The sequence below is a fragment of the Schistocerca americana genome, chromosome 10 (genome assembly GCF_021461395.2).
Source record: "Schistocerca americana isolate TAMUIC-IGC-003095 chromosome 10, iqSchAmer2.1, whole genome shotgun sequence".
NCBI classification, from domain to species: Eukaryota; Metazoa; Arthropoda; class Insecta; order Orthoptera; family Acrididae; genus Schistocerca; species Schistocerca americana.
This window is the reverse complement of record NC_060128.1, coordinates 59,789,898-59,817,730: the sequence shown is the minus strand read 5'-3', so window position 1 is coordinate 59,817,730 and position 27,833 is coordinate 59,789,898. Positions and strand designations below refer to the sequence as shown.

Here is a 27,833-nt window from a genome sequence, read left to right as displayed (position 1 = left end):
GTGAGCTGCACGTCGGCGGGGGTGTGTCAGGTGGGAAGTAAACAAAACAGAACTGGCGGCCGCTGGGGGGCGTGTTTGTTTACGGCGGCGGGTAAACAGGGCTCTCGAGACGAAAGGCATGCGTCTGCGCTTCCGCCCGCACACAGCCCACGCGCCGGCTTATCTGTTCCGTTGCCCCGCCTACCCTGATGTGTTCGCAGATAATGCGGGGGCGGACATTCCAGTCCCCGAGGTCACTGCGATGTTTATCTACGTGTATCTGTCTCTCTCTCTCTATCTCTGATAAGCCCACGTCGCTCCGCTCCGACGCAAAAGCGATAGACCCCCCAGAGCTAAAGCCGTTTCGAAACAACCGCTCGCACGTTCTGTACTTCACTCTGTCTTCCTCTTACCGTAATCTCCTCAGGTTTTTAGGCACACATCGAAATACCTACATCTACAGGACTACTCTGAAATTCACACTTACTACTTGCCAGAGACTTCATAGAGCCACTACAAGACTATTTCTCGACTGCTCTAATCCAGAATAGCTCGCCGGAAAACGGTTAAATCTTTCCGAGCGCGCTCCGATTTCTCTGATTTTGTTAGGACGATCACTTGTCACTATGTAGGTGGGAGTCAATAAAATATTTACGCATTCGGAGGAGATAGCTGGCGATTAAAATTTCCTGAAAAGCAACGAAAACGGGATTTGTTTTGATGATTTCTGCCCCAGCTCGCGTATCATACCCTTGACAATCTCTCCTGTATTTCGCCGCTTCTTTGAACTTTTTAGATGTTCTCCGTCAATTCTATCTGGTAAGGATCCCATAACACTCAGCAATACTTCAGAAGAACGGACAAGCGTAGCGTAGGCACTCTAGTAGACGCGTTGCATCTTCTGACTGTTCTGTCAATGAAACGCAGACTTTTCTTCGCCTTCCCTACAACATTATCTCGTTCGTTATTCTAATTCCGAGGCATTTAGTTCAATTGACAGAAGGAAGGAAGGAAGATTGTGTTTAATGTCTCGTCGCCATCTAGGTCATTAGAGACGAAGTTCGTTTTATGTTAGGGTAGGAAATCGGCCGTATCCTTTCGAAGGAACCAACCCGGCATTTGCCTGAAGCGATTTAGGGAAATCACGGTAAACCTAAATCTGGACAGTGGATATGAACCCTTGTCCTCCCGAACCCGAGTCCAGTGTGCTAACCATTGCGCCACCTCGCTCGGTTTGAATTGACTGCCTTTAGCGTAGTATGATCGATCGTGTAACCGAAATATAACGGGTATCTTTTGGTAGCTGTATGGATGACTTCACTCGTATCATTGTTAAAGTCAATTGCCTTTGCAGATATCTTGACCCTGTACTCGGGTGGGCGCGCCGGCCCCGGTTCGAATCGGCCCGGTACATTAACGACGACGGCCGGCGTGCCAGCCAGCCTGGATGTGGTTTTTAGGCGGTTTTCCACATCCCACTCGGTGAATACTGGGCTAGTCCCCACGTTCCTCAGTTACACAACTGACAGACATTTGAACATATTCGCACTATTTCATGGCTTACACTAGGTGCAGACAGCGGGGGTACACTACTTACATCCCAGGAGAGGTGGGGGGGGGGGGGGGGGAGCTTCGGGGTGGAAGCAGGACGGGGATCCGGCCACCCTCTGAAACTAACTCTGCCAAATACGTAATAACAAGGACGACCCCGTGTTGGTGTGGGACAAGACACAAAGAAAGAAAGAAAAATCAGTGTCTTACTAGTTTCCCCTGTAAACCAGAAGTGGTGAACCATCTGGAAACAATGTGCATATGAAAAGGGCCACGTAACCTGAGGAATATTTTTGTTCTATGTTGTTATCCTCCTTCCAGTTACTTAAAAATAAATAGTATTTATAGCAAAACTGAAATTGTCATTGTTAAATTCAGCTTTTATTCGAAATTTGTTAATATGTTACATGTAACAGAAGGATGTTGTTCTAAAAATTTAAAAAATACAAAAATATCATATAGCACTAAAAAATGCAATTCTTTCAAAAAATAGGTAAAATTGAAACACGCAAAAAAATCATCTCAAACATCGCTTTAGTACAGCTTACACCTGGTGTTATTGACCAGCATTTCACATTTGTAACGGCTTATGCCGCACTTACATTAATGTGTTATCTTACAATGTTAATGAAATATGTTACCTAGCCAATCTATTCCTGAAATTTCAGTACTGTACATTAATTACTTTTTGGTTTTTACGATCTTTTTTCGTCAGTGTATATGACAGTTGTGAGGCACTACTTACCAAAAACCTTCAGCATCTGCTTTTTTTTATAGACTTTTACTATTATCGACATAATTTACTGAAACATATCATTCACTTGTGCGTTAAGGTTAGTTCTTTTGTGGCACTGATATTATATTTTGTTGAATATTCACTGGGTAATTAATATTTTAAAGTGGCAGCATTAATTAATTCAATATTTCTCAGTATGCATATTTCACCTCATTGAGGTACATGTAGTGACACCCTGCGTCTGGAACAGGACAATTCTCCTCACATGATCAGTATTGTGCTATTCGGCTGGTGCCAACAATCACAAGCAGGTGTGACGGATCGATCTGATAAAGCAGTCCCTTACAAAGAATAGTAAGTGTCTCTCAACGACATCCACCGCTTTCTTCCAATAATTGCTAGTGTGATCTGGCGTGTACAAAACAGTGCAAGTGTTACTGTTTACAGCTCCCATAGCACATGACATATCTGCTAACAAGGCAAGGTTCTCGTTCAAATGAGCAAACATATGCAAAATTTCGGAAATTTTTTTTGAGGTAGTGAAAAGTCATGGAAAGGATCTGTTTGGGTATTATGATTGATCGTACTTTGAATTCTATTTCAGATTTTCAATACAAAACACGAAATCAAACTGGCGCCCGTAATTATAGTTTGATCAAGGGCCTTGCGAGTTTGAAGTGCGCAAACCGCGTGCAGTGTAACCCTTCAGGAGTTGTCTGAAATCGAGACTGGATAACATCAGTCGATACTACATGAAATTTATGGGAGCTTATCCAGAATGAGATTTTCACTCTGCAGCTGAGTGTGCGCTGATGTGAAACTTCCTGGCAAATTAAAACTGGGTGCCGGACCGAGACTCGAACTCGGGACCTTTGCCTATCGCGGGCAAGTGCTCTACCAACTGAGCTACCCAAGCATGACTCACGCCCCGTCCTCACAGTTTCAATTCTGCCAGTTTCTCGTCTCCTACCTTCCAAACTACAGAAGCTGTCCTGCGAACCTTGCAGAACTAGCACTCCTGAAAGAAAAGATATTGCGGAGACATGGCTTAGCCACAACCTGGGGGTGTTTCCAGAATGAGATTTTCACTCTGCGGCGGAGTGTGCGCTGATATGAAACTTCCTGGCAGATTAAAACTGTGTGCCGGACCGAGACTCGAACTCGGGACCTTTGCCTATCGCGGGCAAGTGCTCTACCAACTGAGCTACCCAAGCATGGGAGCTTATATCTAACCACCATGAAATAAGCTTAAATTTAAAGATATGGTGCTAAATCGAACTGTGAGTTTGATTTTTGGGGATTTGTTTCACTTTTTATGGCTTTACAAAAAATAGTTAATATTAACAATTCAATATATTATAGGTACAAGCTGTGGAGAAAAGTATTTACTTTTTTTTTGGGGAGGGGGGGGGGGGGTCAAAGGCAGAAGTTAACTGGTTGAACCGTTCTTATTTTAAGCTGAATGCAGTTTTGAAAAATCGTTTCCCGCGAAAAACGTATTTTAAGTTTATGGAAAACTTTTATATGTATTATTAGTTCAATATGCATGAAAAGTACGTGGTGTTACATATTTTTGATATCGTTGAACACGAATCTGTCGTTAGATTTTTAAAATTCGAAGTGGCTAATCCAATAGGGCGAACCAAAATTCAAGTTTTGGTCAGTTTTCATCAAAATTTCACCAAAAAAGTGTTTTTGTTACTTACGCTTATCTGCAATTCCAGAACTTAGATCAACCCTTCCTCTAACTCGAATTGCTTAGGAAGAGCGATTCCCTCGTTCTTGTTGGCGAGAACAGCCGATCTGGCTGAGCCGGATTTGCTCTGTTTGGCAGCCTGCACACGTTGTCCGTCAGCTTTTTCGACGAATATGTATAAATCATTTTGGGTGAACTGTGCGCCACGGCACAAGTTTTCCACCTGAGCCGGCCATCTCCCGAAGAGAGCATCCCACGCCGACCGTGTGATTTTGTTACGCAGGATTAAAAAAAAACAATAATAATAAAATAAAAAAAATAAAGAAAACCCTATCGCCCCAACATTCTAGACACACATACGTTCATAAAATACAATAAAAAAATCGAATTTTCGCCCGTTTTGAATGAGAACACGGCCTTAACATCGCACAGTTATGACCCAACTAAAATATGGATAGATTCAAAAATAATAAAATCGAAATGCAGCCTACACTATGTACTTACAACAGAAGAAAAGTTCTACGTGCAGAAGGCATTAGTAGAACGAAAACAAATGATAAACGACTGCAATACACCATGCAAGGCCACACTGTTTAATACATTAAAGAAACTCTACAGGAATGACCACACACACACACACACACACACACACACACACACACAGCGACGGAGAAAGTAAACACAGTTCAAATTCGGCGCCACGCCGGCGATATGATAACAAGTGAACTGCAGGGACTACAGAGACAGCAACAAAATTAACAGTGTGTTTTGTGCAGTGAAAAAATGTTATTTTCGAGTGAAGTTCTGTAAGATAACTAATGTTTGTGGGTGCGCCTGAAAAACTGACGAGAATGCAGATGAAAAAAGATCTTCGAAAGCTAACTGTAAGAAGTCGTAAAATACAGCCACGGAATATTTTCGCATAACAAAATTACCTTTATGGCTAAACTGATATGTAAAATCACCAAGCTCGCAGAAAACATCATTTAATTGCAGATGACGAGATACCAATATGCAGTAATTTACAGTAGGTCCTACGTAACTCAATAATGCAGAAAAATTAAGATAATGAGAACACAAAAGCTGCTAATAGGGCTAACTATCTTTAGAATAATTATCACTTGTAGCTTGTTTATTTTTTCAGAACCGAATAAAAAACACCCACCAGCGACAGCGCATATCCGCTGAAACATGTTTGGGTTTATACAAAAAATGAAGTGTGTTGCATAAGAGCAGGCCGTTATATCCAATAATACCAAATTGCTGGCGAACGCCCGACTTCAGACAGATCAGCTGCTGCAGCCCAATACACCAGACATCTCAGTTCTGGAGAAGAAGAAAGTATGAACCATTGACACTACCCTCGCTGGTGTTGGTAGTAAAACTCGCCACGATGACTTGAAAATCTAATTGTAGTGACTCTGGCCTAAAACAGAGAAAGTGGCCCTAGTAATTCAGCGACAATGGTAACGGTGCCAGAAGATCTTATTGTTAGTAGGCACTTGAAAACCATTGGCATGAATAAAATATACATCTTTCAACTTTAAAGGCCAATTTACTTGGGATCCGCCCGATTTATCCGTCGATACATCACACAGCACTAGAAGCTTGGGAGGTGTCCCACTATAGATTAAATACGAAAACCCACAAAGTCGACTCATTTGCTATGGTTACTGTTATAACAACAACAGCAAGATGATGGCAGCTCGTACAAGTATTTTCTGCAGTGTCACTCTCTCTATTCTCCTTCGCTTTCTTTATTTTTTTATTTTTACATTTTTTATGAAGCAGCTACTCTCATCTACATCTACATCTACATTTATACTCCGCAAGCCACCCAACGGTGTGTGGCGGAGGGCACTTTATGTGCCACTGTCATTACCTCCCTTTCCTGTTCCAGTCGCGTATGCTTCGCGGGAAGAACGACTGCCGGAAAGCCTCCGTGCGGGCTCGAATCTCTCTAATTTTACATTCGTGATCTCCTCGGGAGGTATAGGTAGGGGGAACCAATTCGATACCTCATCCAGAAACGCACCCTCTCGAAACCTGCACAGCAAGCTACACTGCGATGCAGAGCGCCTCTCTTGCAGAGTCTGCCACTTGAGTTTGCTAAACATCTCCGTAACGCTATCACGCTTACCAAATAACCCTGTGACGAAACGCGCCGCTCTTCTTTGGATCTTCTCTATCTCCTCTGTCAACACGACCTGGTACGGATCCCACACTGATGAGCAATACTCAAGTATAGGTCGAAAGAGTTCTCCTTTGTTGATGGACTACATTTTCTAAGGACTCTCCCAAAGAATCTCAACCTGGCACCCGCCTTACCAACAATTAATTTTATATGATCATTCCACTTCAAATCGTTCCGTACGCATACTCCCAGATATTTTACAGATATTCCACTATCATATAATCATACAATAAAGGATCCTTCTTTCTATGTATTCGCAATAGATTACATTTGTCTATGTTAAGGGTCAGTCGCCACTCCCTGCACCAAGTGGCTATCCGCTGCAGATCTTCCTGCATTTCGCTGCAATTTTCTAATGCTGCAACTTCTCTGTATACTACAGCATCATCCGCGAAAAGCCGCATGGAACTTCCGACACTATCTACTTGGTCATTTATATATATTGTGAAAAGCAATGGTCCCATAACACTCCCCTGTGGCCCGCCAGAGGTTACTTTAACGTCTGTAGACGTCTCTCCATTGAGAACAACATGCTGTGTTCTGTTTGCTGAAAGCTCTTCAATCCAGCCACACAGCTGGTCTGATATTCCGTAGGCTCTTACTTTATCAGGCGATAGTGCGGAACTCTATCGAACGCCTTCCGGAAGTCAAGGAAAATGACTTCTACCTAGGAGCCTGTATCTAATATTTTCTGGGTCTCATGAACAAATAAAGCGAGTTGGGTCTCACACGATCGCTGTTTCCGGAATCCGTGTTGATTCCTACAGCGTAGATTCTGGGTTTCCAGAAATCTGAGATGAAGACAAAGATATTTTCAAGATGCAAAAACATCTGAGTTTTTTAGCGGTTTTCGAACCCAGGACGTCTATCTCACTAGCATGTAACGTAACTCGCTACATAACATGTGCTATTAGTAAAGTACGTGTAAAGCCATACGTGAAGTGACTGGTCAGAACTTCGCGATCGCATAACTTCTGGTACGAGGATATTAACTGCCGTCACGAAGCTGCGGTTGTAGAATGGAAAACAATTCAGAGAGAAGTTTATAGACATCAATTCTCAACACTGTATAATCCTTCACGGAACATCTGTTTGTCTGACGCTGGCCGCTGCTAAGTTCAAACTGAAAACGCACTTCAGACATTCCACTTTCTCTGTTATCTCCGGCAGTCACGTCCGCTCTACTTTGTGTCTGCAGACAACGGATAGCCAAACATCGCAACTCAGCAGCTGATTTCGGCATTCAAAAAATGCCTCGACACTGAATTCTTGCGCCATGGGCACTTAAAAATCTTCAAACATCCTTTTCCATTGTTTTGGAAAGGGAGGGAAGATAGAAAGAATGATGTAGTTTAGGACCCGTCCACGAAATGGTTGTTACGGACGCAGTATTCGCCCAGTTGGACAGACATTTTGAAAGCTTTGTTGAAGAACCACTTCGGAAAGTGATTTTGCTCGTGTGGAGCGTTCGGAGAACTTAAATCTGGTTAGGAAATCGTGTGTCTGAAATCTCCTCCAGTTCACATTCTGTGCATTAATCACGTCCTACCTCGGTTAGTAAACATACCGACGGGAATTTGTAAATGTCTGTTCTAATTCAGCCGGCCGAAGTGGCCGTGCGGTTAAAGGCGCTGCAGTCTAGAACCGCAAGACCGCTACGGTCGCAGGTTCGAATCCTGCCTCGGGCATGGATGTTTGTGATGTCCTTAGGTTAGTTAGGTTTAACTAGTTCTAAGTTCTAGGGGACTAATGACCTCAGCAGTTGAGTCCCATAGTGCTCAGAGCCATTTTTGTTCTAATTCAGATATTTGGCTACCAATAAATCTTCCAAACAAAGTAACTTACTACACGGTTTAAAAGGAGAATTAATATACGCATAATCGTAATTTTTATACGCGTAATCCCAATTTTTATTTATTAATTCATAAGGCGATTCGACGATTAATTCTGCCGTTGTGGTAAATTTCTTAATATTTATATCGTAGAAGAGAAATTATGACTTGTTTTGTAACAGAAGTTTCTTTAATGAGACCTGTTTTAGAGATCTTCAAAATTCCTTAATTCTTATTTTCTATGCGTGCACCGGTTCCTTTGTTATCAATTATGGGCATAAAGTCCTACAGGATGAAACCTTTCACTGACCTGAATTTCTTGACCATGCTCCTTCTTTACACGGTCATTCAAAAGTAAGGGAATATCTGAAAACGATGAATTATTCCAGGACACTCACTGAGGACAAAAAATCAAATGGCTCTGACCACTAAGGGACTTAACATCTGTGGTCATCAGTCCCCTGGAACTTAGAACTATTTAAACCTAACTAACCTAAGGACATCACACACATCCATGCCCGAGGCAGGATTCGAACCTGCGACCGTAGCGGTCACGCGGTTCCAGACTGAAGCGCCTAGAACCACTCGGCCACAACGACCGGCCACCGAGGACAGCTTGTTAAAACGGCGAAACGCGTCTGGCTGTACAATCATGTGCAGCATCATGCAAAAGATGTGCTCTTGCTGCTAACTGCTACGATGTACAGGGTGGTTGTCATTAAACTTGCAGTATTTGAGTTAGTTTAGCCGGAAAACCATTTAGGGCATAACTTTATTTATTCATTTATTTACAGGCGACCCTGTTTCACTCCCTTATGGATTGCATTTCTAAAAAGTCTGGAACACATTTGTTTTTTAATCACTAACCGAGAAGCCAAACACCAGTTTCCAAAGATTTAGCTTCAAAAATGCTTGCACCTGAAATATTTCCACGGAAACTTTCATCCCCGTTTCATGCCCATAGGTGTTGAATTTCCAAAAACAGTGAAACACGTAATTATTAAAATTTTCATAGATTCAAGGTTAAAAATGCTTTCGCAATGAAATATTTTCATAAAACGTTTCACCTCCTTAGGGGTTCGGTTTCCAAAAACAATGAAACACATTTTTTTTTTATCCGAGAAGTCACGTACCAATATTCATAGACATAGCTTCAAAAATATTCTAGCAGTTTTTTAATAATGATATATTTAAAAAAACTTTCACCCACTATTTCATCCCCATGGAGCTACGTTTCCGAAAATGCTGAAACACGTATTTCTTTATTTATGATCGAGAAATACCCATTTTCGTGGGTCTAGTTTCAAAATTGCTGTAATAGCAACATTTTCAAAAAAAAATTCATTCCCAAACTTACTCTATTATGGTCGGAATTTCGACGTCCCGTATCTTTGGTCATAGTTGAATCGCATATATGAAATTAATTCAGTTCTCTCTTCTACTTCTCAGCCGCTGTACACAACAAACTAACGAGAACAAACTACTAACAAAACAGCTGGTTACATGTGAGAGGAGTTTGAAACAAAGGTGCGAGCGAGAGGGAAGTGTTAACAGACAAGGACAGAGGAAGATACAGCCCTGAAACAGGAAACAGTCTCCATCCTCGGTGGACAATATCTGCAACCATTCGGCAATACCTGGGCAACTGCCAGCAGCATCAGCAGCAGTGCTCGACCATACCGTGAAATTGCCATGTATTACGGCCACATTGCAGCATTGTTGACGGCAACTCCATTGGTGGCAAATATTGCCGTAATTTTTTTATTTATTAAAATTGCAGCCAAATAGCCATATACAGTTACTTTGCTTAACATTTTACATTTACATTTACATTTTACATTTTTGCATATACATTTATCGATTTCACTCTTTTGCTGCACAGTTCTATGTGATATCGTTTACAGGCTTCGTCACACAATTCACATACACATGTGGTGGTTGGGTCGTGATAAGTTTTGTTTTTGCAAATTAGATGATGAAAGCCGTGAATAGAATAGTTACGACGTGTCGCAGTTCGAAGTTTGGCGCTGTCCATGGGCAGTTCGTCATTGCTTCGGTACCATAGAACTCCGGCCATACTTTTTTCTCGTTTGTCCTCCATGTTCTTCAGTTCCTTTCTGGATGCCCTTGTTTGTGGCATCATACATCCAAGTTTGATGTCTTCAATTAGGAATGTCTCTCTCGCTAGAACGTACACTACTCTAGATCTTGTTGCCTTTGAGAGACCTAGTGCTCTTTTTAGATAAGTCGATTTTACGTTTTGTAGTGTTTCTATATTTTTTTCTGTCAGGTGGTCCCATATAACCTCCATCCCATAGGCCAGGATTGGCAAGATTTTTGCGTTGAATAATTTCATGGTTGTTTCTAGATTGAGTAGGCGGATGTTTTTGATGTCCTGTGTTGCTATTATTGCTTGGGCTGCACGTTCTGTTCTATGTTTTGAGAAGCATTTGGCTGTTGGTTGCAATGTCACCCCTAGGTATTTAAAGTCTGATGAGATTTTTATTTTTTGTCCTCTGATGCTGATTTCCACATTCTTGGGTGTTTTGCCTCCTTTTGTGAAAATTACCATTTCTGTCTTTGTTATGTTTATGTGTAGTTTGTGTTCACTGCACCATTTGCCTATTTTCTCAATGGTTTTCTGCAGCTTCTGCATATCTGTTGAACCTGCGGCTATGTCGTCAACGTATGCATATACATATACATCTTCATTTTCTACAATTTGAAGTACTTCTTCAGTGGCAAGAATGTACAACAAAGGGCTCATTGGGTTACCCTGTAAGACTCCGTTCGATTGCAGAATGAGGTTCGAAAAAGAGAGGTTGTCGGATATTGTGATTAAGTTGTATTCGAGGATTGACTTGATTATTCTTGCTCATACGCTATCTTCGCCCATTGTGTTTTCCAGTTTTCCGACTATGAGCTCTCTTTCCAATAGGTCAAAGGCTTTGGTAGAGTCCATCAACACTGTGTAGAACATTTGTTTCTTTTGTAGCGCGTCGTCGATGTTGTTAAGAAGAAGCCTGACTGCCATGAGTGTTGATCTTCCAGATCTGAAACCCATTTGTCGGTCTGGGAGATGACTTTCCACAGAGGCTTTGATTTTTTGTGTCATTATCTTTGAAAACATCTTGAACTGAGTATTTCCCAGGGCTATGCCTCTGTACTTGTTTGGGTCCGTTGGGCCTCCTCTACCTTTGTAGAGAACTGTTATTGTCGAGTGTCTCCATTATGTCGGAATTCTTCCAAGTTTCAGGCATTTGTTAAATAGTTTGATCCATACGTTTGGAGGGCCTCTTTCGCATATTTTATATGTTCATTATATATATTATCGGGTCCTGCTCCTTTCTTGTTCTTCAGTGCTTTTATTACTTCTTTTACATCTTCTTCATTTAGAGCTTCCCATATATTGTCTTTTCCCTTAGTTTGATGTTGTTTCTCTTTCTTTGGGTGTGTTTTGATTCTTCGTTTGTTCAGTATCTCACTGAAGTGATCTTCCCATTTCTTCTGTCTATATTTGGTGTATGAGGCAGTTTTCTTGGTCTTGCTGCTGTGTGTGGATCTTTCTCTGCTTCATCCGCTTCTCTTTTTGCCTCTCTTTCTATGTATTCTTTTTTCTTCTCTTCTATTAGCTTTTTGTAGATTCTCCTCTCTTCTGCGTACATTTTGTATGTTTCCTCGTCGTGCTGGTTTCTTAATCTGTGGAGCGTTCTTAGAACAGTGTTCCTTTTGCTGTATGGAAATGGAAATGAGCGTTTGGCGTCATTGGCCGGGAGGCCCCTCGCGGGGCAGGTCCGGCCGCCATATCGCAGGTCTTATTACAGTCGGCGCCACATTGGGCGACCTGCACGCCGGATGGGGATGAAATGATGATGAACACAACACAACACCCAGTCCCTGAGCGGAGAAAATCTCCGACCCAGCCGGGAATCGAACCCGGGCCCAGAGGACGGCAATCCGTCACGCTGACCACTCAGCTACTGGGGCGGACCCTTTTGCTGTAGCATTCAGCATCGAACGATCTTTTTGCTGTCCTTGTTTTTGGGTTTGTTTGTATCACTGAGTTTTTTAGGAGGTCTTCTATTGCCGTAAAATTTAGACCTTGTAGAGGCATCTTCAGATGACGCTGTTGCTCGGCTGATTCGAACCACTACGCACCTTCTCTCTCTCTCTCTCTCTGAGTACTATGGGACTTAACATGTGAGGTCATCAGTCCCATAGAACTACTTAAACCTAACTAACCTAAGGACATCACACATATCTACGCCCGAGGCAGGATTCGAACCTGCGACCGTAGCAGCAGCGCGGTTCCAGACTGAAGCGCCTAGAACCGCTCGGCCACAACGGCCGGCACTACGCAGCTCTCTGTCTTAGCGTTTATTACGTCGTACACAGTCGCCGTGTTCATGATTTGGAAAATTAATTTTATTTCAACTTTGGGGGGGGGGGGGGGGGGGGGGGGGGGAGGGATATCGTATACGGCACGTGTATGTGAATCGAGTAAGCTTTATTCAGTGTGTTATCGTATTTTAGCAGCTCGTGTGACGTACTTCGTAGGCGATGGTTATTGACCAGCCGGTCATTTGCTAAAAGACCGCGGAAAACCGCCTAACGACTTTCAAGCTGGCCTCTGTATCAGAGCAACGGTCGGTAATCGATTCCCAGTCACCATACAGCTCCCAAATAAAATGTGACGAACCACTTATCTCTGTATGTCTGCAGAGGTTATTGACAAATACTGTCAACAGAGTTGTAAGCAGGTGGAGAGTACATCGACAACAGGCAGTAACCGGATTCTGCAAACCAGCCAGAGCATCGCACAAGGCCCTGCTCGCTATCCACGTTCCAGATAATTCTGCCTCTCACAACTGTCACCTTCCCCCCCCCCCCCCGCCCCATTCCCCCCTGTTCCCGCTCCACACCTCTCCAAACTTTTATCTCGTGAGCTGCTCCAGATAACGGTTGGGAATCGCGCCACCGACAGATAAGGGCGAGTGGAAAAGTACCGGCTGTGCGTCTCTCTCTCTCTCTCTTTCTCTCTCCATCCTCTTCCTCTCTACCTCCCCACTCCCTCCACCCTCCCCCCCCCCCCCCCCCCCCGCCAACCCTTCCTTCCAATGGTGCTCTTTCCTTCCTTATTCAGCCCACGAGCTCCTTGTCTTAGTCTTGTGACCAAGAGATTAGCAAACTAACTGGGCCAGAATGTGCTATCATATCGTCATTAAATGTGTGTCGTTTTCTTTGCAGATGTAATTCCGTTCGATATACGTGATGTGTTCAAAAAATAACGGGAATGCTGGTTTTTTGGAACGAATTCTAGTTACGAAGCCTGACATTGCCAAGAAAGACACAGCACCTTAATGTAATTGTTTTATAAATAAAAGTTCTTAATGTAAAAACACACTTCTAATCCCAGACCGCAATTTTTTTGTTAGAGACTCTGATACAAAAAATAGTACACTTCACAAAGGAATTGTCTGAATGGGACATGTACAGACAAACAAATGATTATACTTTCAGAGAAATGGGTTGATTTATTCAAGAGAATGAGCTACATAAAAAGTGATGAAGTAGGCAGCACTTAGGTAAGCACTTATTCTGGTTTGCATTGATTGATAGAGTTGTTGAATGTCCTCCTGAGAAATATCGTCTCACATTTTGTCCAATTGGCGTCTGGCACTTACGTAACACTTATTTGGGTTGGCATTGATTGATAGAGTTGCTGTACGTCCTGCTGAGAGATTGTTGTTATTGTTGTAGTCTTCAGTCCTGAGACTGGTTTGATGCAGCTCTCCATGCTACTCTATCCTCTGCAAGCTTCTTCATCTCCCAGTACCTACTGCAACTTATATCCTTTTGAATCTGCTTAGTGTATTCATCTCTTGGTCTCCCTCTACGATTTTACCCTCCACGCTGTCCTCCTATACTACATTGGTGATCCCTTGATGCCTGGTAATATGCCCTACCAACCGATCCCTTCTTCTAGTCAAGTTGTCCCACAAACTCCTCTTCTCCCCAATTCTATTCAATACCTCCTCATTAGTTATGTAATCTTCCCATCTAATCTTCAACATTCTTCTGTAGCACCACATCTCGAAAGCTTCTATTCTCTTCTTGTCCAAACTATTTATCGTCCATGTTTCACTTCCATACATGGCTACACTCCATACAAATACTTCCAGAAACGACTTCCTGACACTTAAATCTATACTCTATGTTAACAAATTTCTCTTCTTCAGAAACGCTTTCCTTGCCATAGCCAATCTACATTTTATAGCCTCTCTACTTTGACCATAATCAGTTATTTTGCTCCCCAAATAGCAAAACTCCTTTACTACTTTAAGTGTCTCATTTCCTAATCTAATTCCCTCAGCATCACCCGACTTAATTCGACTACATTCCATTATCCTCGTTTTGCTTTTGTTGATGTTCATCTCATACCCTCCTTTCAAGACACTGTCCATTCCGTTCAGCTGCTCTTCCAAGTCCTTTGCTGTCTCTGATAGAATTACAATGTCATCGGCGAACCTCAAAGGGGACTGATGACCTAAGATGTTAAGCCCCATAGTGCTCAGAGCCATTTTTTTGAACCTCAAAGTTTTTATTTCTTCTCCATGGATTTTAATACCTACTCCGAACTTTTCTTTTGTTTCCTTTATTGCTTGCTCAATATACAGATTGAATAACATCGGGGAGAGGATACAACCCTGTCTCACTCCTTTCCCAACCACTGCTTCCCTTTCATGCCCTTCGACTCTTATAACTGCCATCTTGCTTCTGTACAAGTTGTAAATAGCCTTTCGCTCCCTATATTTTCCCCCTGCCACCTTCAGAATTTGAAAGAGAGTATTCCAGTCAGCATTGTCAAAAGCTTTTTCTAAGTCTAGAAATGCTAGGAACGTAGGTTTGCCTTTCCTTAATCTAGCTTCTTAGATAAGCACTTATTCGGGTTGGCATTGATTGATAGAGTTGTTGAATGTCCTCGTGAGAAATATCGTGTCTAATTTTGTCCAATTGGCGTGTTAGATCGTCAAAATCCAGAAAGATTCGTATCCCACCGCTATCCTGGGCGTCTTCAGACTCTTCTTCAGCCTGGAATCTCACTGCCTGGAGTAAAACTGTTCTCAGTGATGAGTCTCACTTCGAACTGAGCTTCGATCACCAGCGGACATGTGTTTGGAGACGCTCCGGACAAATAGAGGAAAAGTAGCCTAATAAAATTGTGTACAATAAAGTAGGATATAAACAGTGCAAAAAGCTGAACGAAATATGAGCAACATACCATAATCTCGCAAAATGCAGGCAATACGGCATGTTGCTGTTTAACTATCTAAGGTAACTTCCCGATCTTGTAATTCTGACTTCATCGACATGTTTAGCTGGATAAAAAATACAGCGTAAATCAGGCCAATAATAAGCGAAATTGCAAAAGATGTGAGTTAGCATTTTCCTTACGCATAACTCCCATTGAAAGGACTAGTAAGATGCGCTGGAGTCAGTGGAAAGCTGAGGAGTCGTACGCAGTAAGACGACCTCGCTCCAGGCTGACGCTTTGAAGAGTGCCAGACACGTGGGCAGGTCTCGTGTGCGCTTCGGTTGAGGCTCTCTGATGTAAGAAAGCCAAGGACGTCGCAGAACGAAACATGGAACACGCAGCACGCAATGTTCCTGTGGTGGGATTCGTTCAAAACGGTTCAAATGGCTCTGAGCACTATGCGACTTAACTTCTGAGGTCAGCAGTCCCCTAGAACTTAGAACTAATTAAACCTAACTAACCTAAGGACATCCCACACATCCATGCGCGAGGCAGGATCGAATCTGCGACCGTAGCGGTCGCGCGGTTCCAGACTGCAGTAGGATTCGTATAAAGACGGGTTACAAAAACTTTATTTCGGGAATTACGGCGGGAGAGAGGTTACCCCACATTGAATGGACAGCAGGTGACAGAAACGTCTGACAACGTCGGTTTTCAGAAATAGAGAAAAATTGTGAAAAAAAAGAACAAATAAAAAGTTATTTGTGGGTTATAACGGACCTAAATTTATGTGCAGTTTCAGACATGGCTGTTACTCAGCAACTGTATACTAGAAACTTCCTGGCAGTTTAAAACTGTGTGCCGGACCGAGACTCGAACTCGGGACCTTTGCCTTCCGCGGGCAAGTGCTCTACCAACTGAGCTACCCAAGCACGACTCACGCCCCGTCCTCACAGCTTTACTTCTGCCAGTACCTCGTCTCCTACCTTCCAAACTTCACAGAAGCTCTCCTGCGAAGCTTGCAGAACTAGCACTCCTGGAAGAAAGGATAATGTGGAGACATGGCTTAGCCACAGCCTGGGGGATGTTTCCAGAATGCAATTTTCACTCTGCAGTGGAGTAGCTCAGATGTTAGAGCACTTGCCCGCGAAAGGTAAAGGTGCCGAGTTCGAGTCTCGGGCCGACAGAGACATTACACACACTAGTTCAATCCAGTTTAATATTACCAGCATAGAAACATTAATTTCTTTTTTTGAGTCATAATATCATACATATACGTAAGTCATACGTCCCACATTGATTTCTGCGGTTATTTCACGCAGTGTTGCTTGTCTAGTAGCACTGACAACTGTACGCGAAGGTCGCTGCTCTCGGTCGTTAAGTGAATTCCGTCGGCAACTGCGTTGTTCGTCCTGAGAGGTAATGCCTGAAATTTTGTATCCTCGGCACATTCTTGACGCTGTGGGTCTCCGAATACTTCATTCCCTAACCATTTCCGAAGTGGGATGTCCCATGTGTCTAGCTCCACCTACCACCCGGCGTTTAAAGTCTATTAATTGCTGTTGTGCGGGCATAATCATATGAGAAACCTTTTCACAAGAATCCTAATGACAGCTTCGCTATTGCACTATCCTTATACCTTGCGTACGCGATACTACAGCCACCTGTATATGTGCATATCGCTATCCCACTACTTTTGCTGCCTCAGTGTAGCGTCACGTACTGTGGCGTACGCCACAGGGCCCGTATATCTCGTTGGCCCAGGTCTCGATACGGAGACGCTGGCAAGCGACTGAGCAGGTGTTTGGAGAAGGCTGTGGTCAGCGACTCCCTCCTTCGCAATGTCTCGCGCTGTCGATCGTGCAGCCGTTCGTCTCCTTGCGAGGACGGGGAAAGCGCTGCGTCGGCAGCCGGTCTGCTTTCCCCTCCACCAGTCATCATACCAGCACGCCTCCCGTGGCCATTCACACCAGCCGCGGAGGTGTCCACGGAGTTTACGGTTGTCTGCCCAGAACTTGCTTACAGGCCTACACCGCTGACGCCAGGGCGTTGTGGAATATGCTCACGCATTGTTAAGAAAAGTGCCGATCTAGCTACTCCAAAATTGCAGAGCGTACAGTCAGCCTATCCTACTACCATTTTCGTTGGACAAAAGAAAGCAGGTAAATATCTACACATAAAAGTCAATGCCCCGTCCGGATGAGTCACTGACTCAGCATCGCCCAGCCCAAACCATTAAGGATAGAAACATGAAATTCGCAGACGGTGTTGATCCTTTAGTGTAGGCGTTGTTTAAGAGGGGATTTTTCGAAACTGTACTCCCAACGGGGTGAAATAGGGGATGAAGGCCTTTTTAAAAAGTATGTGTCGTTATTAAGACAGTTTTGAAGCTAGACCTACGAATATTGGTATTTGATTTCTCAGACAGAAATAAAGAAATATCTGCTTCAGCATTGCCGGCCGGTGTGGCCGAGCGGTTCTAGGCGCACCAGTCTGGAACCACGTGACCGCTATGGTCGCAGGTTCGAATCCTGCCTCAGATATGTATGTGTGTGATGACCTTAGGTTCCTTAGGTTTAAGTACTTCTAAGTTCTAGGGGACTGATGACCTCAGAAGTTAAGTGCTCAGAGCCATTTTAACCATTTTTTGCTTCAGCATTTTCGTAAATTCAACCTCTGTGTGTAAAATAGGGGACGAAATGTTTGGTGAAAATATTTCACTTTGAAAATTGGTATTATCTTCTCGGATAAAGACGGCTGCTGTGGCTGAGCGGTTGTAGGCGCTTTTCCGGAACCGCGCTACCGTAGGGTCGCAGGTTCGAAACCTGCCTCGGGCATGGATGTGTGTGATGTCCTTAGGTTAGTTAGCTTTAGGGGACTGATGACCTCAGATGTTAAGTCCCATAGTGCTTAGAGCCATTTGAACCATTTTTCTCGGATAGAAATGAAAAAAAAAAATGCTTGTTTCACTGTTTTCGGAAATTCAGCCCCTAAGTGAGTGAAATGGCCAGACACCGACCGACTTATCATCGCCCAGCCCAAACCACTTAAGACAGACACTTACAAGTTGCTGATCTGTTGATCCTCTAGTGTAGGCGTCGTGTAACGAGGCATGCTTCGAAATTCCACTCCTAACGGGGTGATATAGGAGATGAAAAGTTATTTGAAAATATGTCGCTATTAAGGCAATTTTTGTCCTAGAACTACTAATATTCGTATTTGGTTTCTCGGTCAGAAACAGATGTTTCAGTATTTCTGTAAATTCACCCCTTATGGGGTGAAACAGGGATGAAATGTTTTATGAAAATTGTTTCCCTTTCAAAATTGGTATTTGGCTTCCCCATTAGAAATGAAAAATAAAAAATGCATTTTTCACCGTTTGCGGAAATTCAGCCCTTGTTGTTGTTGTTGTTGTTGTGGTCTTCAGTCCTGAGACTGGTTTGATGCAGCTCTCCATGCTACTCTATCCTGTGCAAGCTTCTTCATCTCCCAGTACCTACTGCAACCTGCATCCTTCTGAATCTGCTTAGTGTATTCATCCTTGGTCTCCCTCTACGATTTTTACCCTCCACGCTGCCATCCAGTACTACATTGGTGATCCCTTGATGCCTCAGAACATGTCCTACCAACCGGTCCCTTCTTCTTCTCAAGTAGAGCCACAAACTCCTCTTCTCCCCAATTCTGTTCAATACCTTCTCATTAGTTATGTGATCTACCCATCTAATCTTCAGCATGCTTCTGTAGCACCACATTTCGAAAGCTATTTCGAAAACTATTTATCGTCCATGTTTCACTTCCATACATGGCTACACTCCATACAAATACCTTAAGAAATGACTTCCTGGTTCAAATGGTTCAAATGGCTCTGAGCACTATGGGACTTAACATCTATGCTCATCAGTCCCCTAGAACTTAGAACTACTTAAACCTAACTAACCTAAGGACATTTCCTAATCTGATTCCCTCAGCATCACTCGACTTAATTCGACTACATTCCATTATCCTCGTTTTGCTTTTGTTGATGTTCATCTTATATCCTTCTTCCAAGACACTGTCCATTCCGTTCAACTGCTCCTTTGCTGTCTCTGACAGAATTAAAATGTCATCGGCGAACCTCAAGGTTTTTATTTCTTGCCCGCATCTCGTGGTCGTGCGGTAGCGTTCTCGCTTCCCACGCCCGGGTTCCCGGGTTCGATTCCCGGCGGGGTCAGGGATTTTCTCTGCCTCGTGATGGCTGGGTGTTGTGTGCTGTCCTTAGGTTAGTTAGGTTTAAGTAGTTCTAAGTTCTAGGGGACTGATGACCATAGATGTTAAGTCCCATAGTGCTCAGAGCCATTTGAACCATTTTTATTTCTTCTCCGTGGATTTTAATACCTACTCCGAATTTTTCTTTTGTTTCCTTTACTACTTGCTCAATATACAGATTGAATAACATCGGGGAGCGACTACAACCCTGTCTCACTCCCTTCCCAACTACTGCTTCCCTTTCATGCCCCTCGACTCTTATAACTGCCATCTGGTTTCTGTACAAACTGTAAATAGCCTTTCGCTCCCTGTTTTTTACTCCTGCGACCTTTAGAATTTGAAAGAGAGTATATAGAGAGTAAAAAATTCAACACATTATACAATTACTGTTTTGTTTTTGAAGAAAAATAGGAGGCAAAGTGATTCAAAAAATTTAGACTCAGTTTTCGAAGAAATAGTCGTTTTCCTTGCGCCACGAATAACGGCGCGCTGTTTGTAGACCCACAGTGCATATTTTGGGCACTTGGAAATCTTTTCTGGAAACCAGCAGTCCACTCCTTTCCAGGCATTCAGGTTTCATTTTTAAAATTATCTGTAAGTTTATTCCATTCGAGCAGTTAAAACACTGCGAATTGTAGACGCTTAACTGGCTTGCCGAGCCGGCCGCTGTGGCCGAGCGTTTCTAGGCGCTTCAGTCTGGAACCCCGCGACCGCTACGGTCACAGGTTCGAATCCTGGCTCGGGCAATTAGGTTAGTTGGAATTAAGTGGTTCTACGTTACAGGGGACTGATGACCTCAGGTGTTTAAGTCCCATAGTGCTCAGAGCCATTTGAACCATCTGGCTTGCCGAAAAATATTGTCGTCCAACTCGTTACGTGGCTGACTGTGGTTTGTGCCGCTGCTAGTGTTTGGCTTGCTGGTCACTGTCCTTCCGCCACGCGTCAGCTGCAGACCGCTACGGCCGCAATCGGGGCGAGACGGCGAACGGCAGGAAGTCCGCCTTTTGTCCGCCCCGCATTGAGCTCCGCCTACAGAAAGCCTGGCTGGCAAACCAAACCGGCGGAAGAGCAGTCGCCGTCCATCTCATAGTGTGCCAACGGTAGCGATAAACAATGAAGCGACAGAAGCCACGGGATAGCGATAGTCTCATATACGGATGGCGATTGTATCTATATAAAAGGGCAGTGCGTCGGTGGAGCTGACATTGTACACAGGCGAGTCACGTGTAAAGCTCTCCGACGTGATTACGCCCGCACGACGGGAGTTAATAGCTCTGAACATGGAACGGTACGAGGGTAATCCCAAAAGTAAGGTCTCGTATTATTTTATAAGTAGGGGAAGGCGGGGCAAGATGTGGAAGCTAAGTTTGAACCCATACAAAAGGGACAAAAATAAACAAATTCAAGTAGGTTTGATTATCATTTGTTTACTTAACCATTAAATTAGAATAGCATGCAAAGAAACCTGCAAACTTGTTACATTTAGTTAGAAATATCTAGATTTGAAACATAAACTACCAACCAATTCCCCGTCTTGCCCCATATTCGGGGTAAGATGGGGAACTAGCATGAATTCATCTGTAAAGCTTAAATAAGGACTGGAATAACGAAATCATGTGACGATAAGGTTTCGAAGCACGGTTCTGCGAATTGTAGAATCAGGTATTACGTTTTATTTAGGCCTCTTACTGTCACACAGTACACAAGTGTGGGCAGCCTCGCCATCATCACTTTGTATCCCTGCACAAGTGTCGTGGGCCCAGCGTCCGCAGCTAATACGCCGTATCCAGCCTCCTTCAGAGAAGTCATAGCACTATAAACATTCTTCACTCTCTTCTTCGTTGTCATTCGACCTCAGTTTATTATCCCTTGAGCATGGAGGGGTGGTATGAAATGAAATGTCCTGTGACGAGGGCCTCCCGTCGGGTAGACCGTTCGCCTGGTGCAAGTCTTTCGATTTGACGCCACTTCGGCGACTTGCGCGTCGATGGGGATGAAATGATGATGATTAGGACAACACAACACCCAGTCCCTGAGCGGAGAAAATCTCTGACCTAGCCGGGAATCGAACCTGGGCCCTTTGGATTGACAGTCTGTCGCGCTGACCACTCAGCTACCGGGGGCGGACAAGGGGTGGTTAAGACGTCAGCAGCGTTCGTCACTTTTTCGTTGTCATTATGTCCTTTTGGTGGTATCCCAGGTTTATTAAACGTCTTCGAGAAGAGTTTTCGTTTCCCCGCAGCACGTTTAATTTCTTCAGGTAGTTCACTCCTATAAGGAAATTCGGTTAAAACAACGGGTTTTCCACGCCTGTTAGATGGTAAACACACTAGTGATTGGTCCTAACATTTTCACAACTGTATAGCCACGATTAGCACGTTTCTGTGGCACATGTCGTTCAGTCGTTGTCTGTGGCACGTTGAACTGTCGAGCAGCCCTGAAAGAACCCATATGGCCTTCCATAACAGCATTTACAGCGCCTTCCATTGACTCCAATGACCAATCTTGCCTAGACGTTTGTCGCCGATACTTGCGAACCACCTGAAATAAAACACGTGGAACCTACTATGAGTCAGATCGTTCCTGGTAATCTGTATTATATAGTAAATACCATATTTCCAGTAGTCCGTCGTCAAAGCATAGCAAGAATACTGACTTTGGACGTTTTGTGTATTTTTATTCACCATATAGCCTAAGGCATACTTTGTAATTAATTAGGAAGCGTTGGAATAACGAATAGCATTCTATTTACAATTGTATTCAATGTATAATGTACGTGTTCAAAACCCGCAGCAAGGTAAACACATGAGACGATAAGAACGTAATGGTTGGACAAATAGTAGGCGCAAGACAGGGAAGCTCCCCATCTTTCCCCACCCCGTCTTGCCCCCTACCATGCTGTCAGGTTATGTTACGCCTACATGAACACTATTTAGTGAACATTGACTACTGACACAGCAGTTTATCGTTAATAAGACTTACTATTCAGTGCTATATATATAGTCTGGACAAACGTTCACGAAACACATGTTTTAGGACCTCGAAAGGTGTAAAACATTGCAAATCAGTATAACAATTGTACGTACCTTGCAAAGCTCACAGAAACCGCCGCGGAAACTATGGTTCAGCAATGTCAACACATTGGGACATGTGTATTGATGATGTTGACGTAGATATCCACAGTTGACAATACTCCAACTGTAGCTTATAGCCCTTCCCCGTCTTACCCCACCTCTCCGTCTCGCCCCGCCTTCCCCTACATAGACCTGTTTGTTTCTACAGTGGTTTACACCAGTTTACAGCTGCAACATTTAGCTATTTTTCGACATACCATTTCTGTCGGTGCATTTTTGTAGACGCTGTGGCAGTTTTTGTATGTCCATGTTATACCAGCTCGCCGCCTTGCTGTTCAGAAAGTTATGAACCTCTTCTACATCTACATCCACATCCATACTCCGCAAGCCACCTGACGGTGTGTGACGAAGGATACCTTGAGTACCTCTATCGGTTCTCCCTTATATTCCAGTCTCGTATTGTTCGTGGAAAGAAGGATTGTCGGTATGCTTCTGTGTGGGCTCTGATCTCTCTGATTTTATCCTCAAGGTCTCTTCGCGAGATATACGTAGGAGGGAGCATTATACTGCTTGACTCCTCGGTGAAGGTATGTTCTCGAAACTTCAACAAAACCCTGTACCGAGCTACTGAGCGTCTCTCCTGCAGAGTCTTCCACTGGAGTTTATCTATCATCTCCGTAACGCTTTCGCGATTACTAAATGATCCTGTAACGAAGCGCACTGCTCTCCGTTGGATCTTCTCTATCTCTTCTATCAACCCTATCTGGTACGGATCCCACACTGGTGAGCAGTATTCAAGCAGTGGGCGAACAAGTGTACTGTAACCTACTTCCTTTGTTTTCGGATTGCATTTCCTTAGGATTCTTCCAATGAATCTCAGTCTGGCATCTGCAGCGTCTCTCCTGAGCTGGTGACCACATTGATTGGATCCTAGACGACTTGAAAATCGTGTCCTGGTCATATGAGTCCCGATTTCAGTTGGTAAGAGCTGATGGTAGGGTTCCAGTGTGGTACAGATCCTGTTCGTTCCTCTTGTCAATGTCTCAATATGCTGTGCTCCTCGGCAATTCTGCGGAGACACGAAGTCGCTTAAAGCTAATATTGGGATGGTTCGCTGGCCGGAGTGGCCGAGCGGTTCTAGGCGCTACAGTTTGGAACCGCGCGACCGCTACGGTCGCACGTTCGAATCTTGCCTCGGGCATGGGTGTGTGTGATGTCCTTAAGTTAGTTAGGTTTAAGTAGTTCTTCGTTGTAGGGAACCGATGATCTCAGAAGTTAAGTCCCATAGTGTTCAGAGCCATTTGAACCATTTTTTTTTCTTTTTATTTTTTTTGGGATGGTTCTTCCACACCCTTCCCCGACCCGAGATTGGGCTCCATCTGTAATGATCTAGTCGTCGACGGGACGTTAAACACAAATCTTCCTGCATTTCCACTGTCGACCAATAGCGGGACAAGGTTAATCCTCGCAGTTGTGTAACGGAAGAGATAATACTGTCGCAGCGCATTCAGTAAAGCCTCGCCTACTTAACTGATTAGGATATGCTGATAATGCAGAACTATAGCAGGCAGAGAATGCGAGATTTATAGCAGCGAAACGCAACTCGTGGATGAGACGGTGATATCAGGGGCTAGAAATGAGGCTGCAGTGGAAAAAGCCAGCAGATAGCGTTACACAACGGGCAGATAAGATAGCGCGCAGGTTTACTCCGCAGCAGCAAACACGGGCTTCAGATGTTACTATTTACTGTTTATTGTTGTCATAGGGAAATGCAGAAGTCATTCGATCTAAAGACGAGCTTAAAATTACTTGATGTCTCAGAATATGTCCTATGTACCGATCCCTTGTTTTAGTTAAGTGATTCCAGAAATTTCTTTTCTCTCAATTCAGTGCAGTACCTTTTCCTTGGCTACGCATCCACCCAACCAATCTTCAGCGTTTTTCTGTAGTACCACATTTCAAAAGCTTCTTTTCTCTTCTTGCCTAAACTCTTTATCGCCCATGTTTCAGTTCCAGACATGGCTACATTCCAGACAAATACCTTCAGAAAAGACTTTCTAGCACTTAAACCTGTATTCGATGTTAACAAATTTCTCTTCATCACAATCGCTTTTCCTGTTAGTGTTACTCTACATTTTATATCATCTCTACTTCGGTCATCATCAGTTATTTTTCTGCTACTTCTAGTGACTTGTCTAAAAATCTAACTCGCTCATTATCGCCTCATTTAATTCGCTACTTTCCATTGCCCTTGTTTTGCTTTTGTTGATGTTCATGTTCTATCCTCCTTTCAGTACACTGCCGATTCCATTCAACTGCTCGTTCAAGTCCTTTGCTGTCTCAGACAGAATTACAATGGTCGTCAGCAAACTTTACAGTTGTTATTTCTTCTCCCTCGACTTTATTTACCTTTCCAAATTTTTCTTTGCTTTTCTTTACTGCTTGCTAAATGTATAGTGTAAATAACACGAAAAACAGTGATAGGCTGCAACTATATCTCACTCCCTTCCCAACAACTCCCTTTCATACGCCTCGACTCTTATAAAATGGTTCAAATGGCTCTGAGCACTATGGGACTTAACATCTATGGTCATCAGTCCCCTAGAACTTAGAACCACTTAAACCTAACTAACCTAAGGACATCACACAACACCCGACTCTTATAAAATCCGTCTGGTTTCTGTGCGAGTTTTAAACAGCCGTTCGCTACCTGTATTTTACCCCTGCTACCTTTAGAACTTCAAAGAGACTATTCCACTCAACTTTATCAAAAGCTTTCTGCAAGTCTACAAATGCCAAACGTGTATGTTTACCTCTTCTTAACCTATCTTCTAAGATAAGCCGTAGGGTCAATACTACGAAATCCAAACTGATCTCTGCGGTCGACTTCTACCAGTTACTCCATTCCTCTGTAAAGAATTCGTGCTAGTATTTTGTAAATATACATCAATTATCAAACTGACAGTTCGGTAATTTACACACCTATCAGCAACTGCTTTCTTTGATACTGGAATTATTACATTCCTCTTTGAGTCTGAGGGCATTTCGCCTGTCTCATACATCTTTTACACCAGATGGCAGATGGAATAATTTAGTCATGGGTGGCTCTCCCAAGACTATCAGGGCTCTGTCGAATTCTTCTCGCTGTATCATATCATCTTCACCTACATCCACTTTCCTTTCTACAATATTGCCTTCAATGTTCATCTCCCTTGTATACACGCTCTGTACACTCCTGCCACCTTCCAGCTTTCCATAAGAACTGGTTTTCCGTCTGAGCTAGAGGACAAATGCAAATCTATAGAAGCATGTACAACTAAGCGAAAAATAGAACCGTTTGGAGAAAAAAATAAGCAAGCGTCTGAATATCAGTTGCTTATTGTATTTTCTCCAAACGTATCTATTTCTCGCTTAGTTGTACATGCTTCTATAGTTTTACATTTGTTCTCTAGCCATACGTGCTTACCCATTTTTCACTTTCTGTCAATATTTTTAGATGTCTTTATTCCATTTTGCCAGCTTCATTTGCCGCAGTTTTATATTTTCTTCTTTTTATATTTTCTCCTTTTCTCAATTAGTGTAAAATGTTCTAGGTTTACAAGTCGTAGCAGGTTTCGTTCAAAGTCGAGACTTCAAGATATCCATCGTCTTCTCTATCAGTAGCTGACTGTTGCCACCACAGGTTCATTTATCTCCTTCAGTTGCCGTCGCACTTCCTCTAGGTGGAGTGAAGTCCGCTCTTATGTCATCTCAGTTTAATCGACTAAACTGGTAAGAAAGCTACTTTTTTGAAGAAACATGCTGCCTTCGCACCTATACTAAATAACTGGCCTTTATCTGCTATTGGCTGTGTAAGAAATTAATGTTATTGTGATCGTTTCATAGCTTTGGTTACTGATTATAACTTGACACCAGTGCCTATGAGTTTTAATTTGTACACTACAGCACTGAAGATGATCATTATGTGATTGAAAATCGATTTTGCTGTCAAATAACCATCAAAATTACGGCCAACGCTGAACTTACGTCTAATTTCACGTACATGATCGTTGTGCACACAGCACTCTATGGAGTCGCCAATCAATGAAAATAATGTACGCAGTAAGGTCAGCGATCTCATCTTTTTTTGAGGTTCTGTCTAACTCATATCGTTGTACCGAATGTATCTGTGACTGAATCTCGTTTATCTAATGTTTTAAAACAAAATACGGAGCTTAGCCTTGTTGAGGCGTTATCTCTCCTGTCTTGCACCATGCTAGCACGCCATTTTCTTTCTCTTTGTGAGCTTATCATTAATAATAGAAATAATTGACTTTGATCTACGTTTTATATATTGGAAGAAGTACCACTATCGTTTACTAATAATATATAAAGTATTTATCTGTGATTCGGTATTTTAATAATGTTGTGAAGCGATTGGTTTGGTGGCGTGTCCATTACGCGCCATCCGCGCGCCGCTGCATGCACATTTGTTTTCTTTAGAAGCCGAATATTGCAGACTGAGCTTTTTGTCACGAATCCCGATTACTGTTTTTGTTTGTGTGGTGCACGTGATTCCCTTGCCTTATACGTCATATTATCACGGTCTGCCGTCACCAAGCTATTCTCCTCCCAACAACGACTCTGCACTTGTCTACAGAGAAAACAATAAATGTATTCACAGTTGCGAAAATGGACCACCCTCACCTGTAAAATGGAATGATCACAGTGAAAATTTGTGCCGGACCGGAACTAAAACCCGGATTTCTCGCTTATCACGGCCGCTCACATTAGCATTTGTCTGTCACTGCATGTCTACGGCCAGACCCAGACATCTATATGTCGTCAACCAGGCGTCTACATCTGTACTCGTTCGTGCGTTATGTATATTCACGTGCAGGGGAGACATTGTACTTGAAAGTTGCTTGTCCGGAGTCAGCGGATAAATACGATATTTCAGTGCCTGTGTTATTCCGAATTACGATGGAAAGGTCATTTGCACATGATGCACGTCCAAAGGAACTTTGCATCGTAATTCAGAACAACGTAGGCACTACAATATCGTACAAAGAAAACAAGTTACTTAGGAGTTTTATTTTGGTCAAGTGGGAGGTCTGAGTTTATTCAAAATTGAACTCCTGTGGCCACTGTGATGTATCCCACTTCCGAATAATTAGCTTTCGGAAGAATCAAGAACAACCATTAGCAATTCATTTCTTTCTTCTCTTTATTTTTTCCCATAAGAGTTGCGTTAGATAGCTTTATATTTACTTGACTACACTGGTATTTATA

The 27,833-nt window shown here is 43.1% G+C and overlaps 1 protein-coding gene and 1 non-coding gene across 2 annotated transcripts in view; one reads left to right on the top strand and one right to left on the bottom strand.

Annotated features, from left to right (window-relative positions):
* Nucleotides 1-27,833, top strand: part of LOC124552229 (peroxidase-like) — a 339,571-nt gene that overhangs the window by 165,156 nt on the left and 146,582 nt on the right. The gene's annotated exons all lie outside the window — the stretch shown is intronic.
* Trnap-cgg lies at nt 16,102-16,176 on the bottom strand. Its single transcript has one exon. It is a non-coding gene; the product is annotated as a tRNA-Pro (tRNA).